This window comes from Frankliniella occidentalis, unplaced genomic scaffold (genome assembly GCF_000697945.3).
Source record: "Frankliniella occidentalis isolate FOCC.00 unplaced genomic scaffold, Focc_3.1 Scaffold94, whole genome shotgun sequence".
NCBI lineage: Eukaryota > Metazoa > Arthropoda > Insecta > Thysanoptera > Thripidae > Frankliniella > Frankliniella occidentalis.
Genome location: NW_026267223.1, coordinates 491,310 through 495,069, shown reverse-complemented (window position 1 = coordinate 495,069; position 3,760 = coordinate 491,310). Strand labels below are relative to the sequence as shown.

The 3,760-nt window shown below is 49.3% G+C and overlaps 1 protein-coding gene across 1 annotated transcript in view; it reads right to left on the bottom strand.

Annotated features, from left to right (window-relative positions):
* The window catches only part of LOC127749797 (uncharacterized), a 44,843-nt gene continuing 41,083 nt past the window's right edge, over positions 1 to 3,760 (bottom strand). The window contains exon 3 of the mRNA XM_052269516.1: positions 1 to 100. The gene's annotated coding sequence lies outside the window, so the exon portion shown is untranslated. The remainder of the gene's footprint in view (positions 101 to 3,760) is intronic.

Genomic DNA, 3,760 nt, shown 5'->3' with positions numbered 1-3,760 from the left:
GTAGGTCATGCTGCTCCTGGCACTGGTCTTGTAGGCCCTCGAGCTGGCTAGCAGCCTGCAACGCGTCGCCTTGCAGCGACCCAGGAAGCACATCGAAGTACTGAAAATCGGAGACAGATGCAAAGGTCTACAGAAGAGCTTTCTCTTTATTACAATGCTTTCGTCTTCTTCGTATGACAAAGACAGTCTTAAGACAGTCCCCAAGACCAAATAAAAAGTGATGGGATGCAATTTAGTATCAGACGTATCAGTAAAAGACCTATTTTCGTAATCTAAGCATAAGTTTCGAATTTAAATTGTGAGATTATTGTTTGGCGGAAAACTTTGTTTTATTTTTAACAAATTAACTCTCAACTTTCAAGATTGGTAAATTATTGGATCGAGACTGGATTACTGTTATTGTCGATTTTACTTTCAACTTGTAAACTGGGGGCGTGTTTTCAACTCGCTTTCGATCAGCACTAAAAGATAACCCGTTTGAATTATGAAAACAGCAGAGCACGTGATGTCCATTGAGCTCTCGCATTTCGCGACAGTGTTCCCTCCGCAGCACGCCTTTCAGCCGTGATGACCACATTCAGATTGGGGTTTAAGAGGGGACTGGGACGGGGGTATTACGACCGCAAGCAGCCCCCTGGAACAAGGTGCCTTATTTACTGGCGAGGGGCTGGTCGCTGGGCGCGGGGTGAGGGGAGGGTACTCAAGGACAAGAGGCCATGCCACATCATAACTACCTCAACGCCCTAAAAATATTTCACGTTTCACGTTATTTAAATGTTTTGGGGCAGCTGTGATTTTTGGTCGGATAAACCAGTTCTATAGACTTCCGACAGAGGTTACGACTGTAGGCGCCATATTTATTTCGCTGAAATGATGTAGGGACCTCGAGAGCGAGGTACCGCAGACGCAGGAGCGGTTGAAAGGAACACTGAGAAAGAGAGAGATGGATTGTGCAGACTTCGTTACTTGCCAGATAGTGGCTGCACAGTGTGAAACCGTTATTGGCGCAACGTTTTGTGTCGTCGCCCGTTCCTTCCTGTGTCTGCCAGAGCCGAGCCAAGCGTATGGAAGGGGACGGGCCTCCTGTACTCCTGTGAAATTGAAACCGAAAGCCCAATACAAACAGACAAGGCCAGCTGGGGGAGGGGGAGTTGTAGTGTATACTGGTGGGATGAGGGGGCAGCATCGGAGAGGACGGGGTTAGGGGCGGAGAGGCATTGGAGATTGTGACGTGACTTCCATTCCACCTCGCCCGCCCCCACCGCTCTCACAGGCCTTGCTACGCTCTGAGTTCCGATGGATTTCTCATCAGCTGGGTCGGTTCGAATCGAATCTGTCCGAACCGAACTCGCTCAGCAACAGCCTCTCCCCGCTCAGTTTAGATCTGTAGGAAAACAGTTGTGTTGTTGTTGACTTATAAAAACGGCAGCTACAATCGTTAAACAGACAGTCCCCTCGACTAGTTCAAAAAGCTCCCCCCCCCCTCTCCCGAACAAGTTTTTCATACAGGCCGCAGCTAAAGAAACGCCGGACCGCCTACAGTGGAGCGCAGCGGTGGTTTTCCTGCCACTAGCGGCCAGTACAGTGTGTCTACACGCCATTTACGAACTGCGGCGCCACGCTCCATGCACTCAGAAAATATTGTGTATTAGGCACCCGGGTAAAAATGAATTGTGAGCTTATAAAAATTCCGACAAATTTAATAAAATTTTATCAAAAATTTATAAATTGCAACAAAAGAGTTTAAACGTTCACACCGTTATAAAATTTTTAAGGGAATGTTATAAATGTTTATTATTTATAAAATCTAATACAATGTTGTATCGCTGACCCGATTTGCAGTGCTTGGGAATGGTCTAAAACGTTCAATGTGAAGCTATCCACAACCCTCACCAGCCGCCTGCCGCCCCCCAAGCAAATGGTACCGATTAAGGGAAAACTTTCCACCACACGGTGAAAGGGCATTACAGCCACATAGACCTGCGCTTCAGGCTTCCCGCTCTCCGGCAAATACATTGCGGATGGCAGAGATGACTCGGGAAAGAAGGGGTATGGAGGGGGTGTTAATCGAGATTGGTCACTCAGCCCGCCAAAATGATTGGATTTGGAAAACGGCCGCGTCCTTCACACGCCTGACTGTTTCCCCACTTCCACTTCTCTCTCGCTGGCGCGCTCTCGCTCTAGCTATTAAAAGCAGAGCGACACCCGTCGCCGGTTTGAGGGGCAACAATAATTTGAAAGGGGTCGTCGGGGCACGACAAATCCACCGGCGAGGCCCACCCGCGCACACCCACCCACTCCCGCACACGCTGCTGCCGAATTGGCTGGGTTTTGAGAAACTTGTCAACAGACATTTTTTTAACCAGAAGCTCTTAAATTACAATAATAGTAAACAAATCAAAGTTTTGTATTATTTTGATCTACGTTTAATTCAAAAATATTTTAACCCAAGAAAGCTACAATGGTGTTCATCTTTTATGTGCCCTGTGTTGTGGTACCCTCTACTGTAAACAGGTTGGCGTCGTTTAACTCCAAAACATTGGTGTTCTCCAAATCACGCCAAATATTGACGTTGTAATTCTGAGAACGCCAGAATTTAGCGTGCTTCGGGCATTTGACGCAACGAACGCCAATGTTTGGCGTTCGTCAGAGGACGCCAATATTTTGGCGTTGAAGGATTTCAACCACTTTACCTGTGATCTTTTTCGCTTTGCGGAAACGGAAATAACGCGGCCAGCCTCGAACCAATTTAACGGCATTCGTCATAAAATAACCGTTTACCCGTTTAACGTGCGAGGCATTCACCGTTTCCCACAGGAGATAGAGAAAATGGAAGAGTGTGGGGTGGGGGTGGGTGGGGTGCTTGGCGGAAGCGAGAGTGACGCCGACACGTTAACCAAATCCTTGTTCGTAAAACTAACCTGATAAGTGGGACGGGTTTTAAGGGTGGGGTGAGGATGGGTGGCGAGGGGTAGATCTTAGCATGGCGGTGCGTTGCGATGTGTAGACAACCCTGACGGAAGCTGCGGGGGGGGGGGGGGGGGGGGGGGGGGGGGGGGCTGCTGTGTGGGAGCTCCGCGCAGCTGCTGGGACGGGGTGGAAGAGACTATGGTGATGCTATACTCCCTCAAGTAGGGCCGCGCGGCGGGGCGGGGTGGGGGACGTGGCGCGGGGTGTTCCCTATCGCAGGAGGTTGATGAGAAGATTACAAAGCCTTCCCTGCTGCTGCCGCCGTGCGCGCCGTCCTCCGCTCCATTTGCCGATATCCAATACGTACTAATTGCCAATTAGCACACGGACGTCGGCCGCCCCGGTGGCGCGGACAGCGGCGCGGCAAGCCTTTTTATAGCCTTCAAACCAAGAAGGGTAGTTACGACTAATTTCTCATACGGAGCAGGCGGGGCCCGACAGACCTGCGGGCACATTGGCAAGGCCTGTGGGATCTCTGATCGGATCCAGCAGCACTCTTGTAAAATAACAATTTTGTTCCTTAAACAGCCATGGCTGACGTGCACGACGTCTCTGTACATTTAGAGACCGGATACAACTGTGTATATAGAATTGCTCATTTATTACCCATTTTCTTTATTTCTTCCATTTGCATTCCCCGGTGGTCATCGCGCTTGTCGATGTGTACAAGCTACAGTCAGAAGCCCATATTTCGGACATTTTTTGAGGAAAAACGCCTGTGACATGTAGAATTTTTGAAATATGAAAAATCGCAGGGGATTCTAGAATCCTCACGTCGAGACGCACCTAC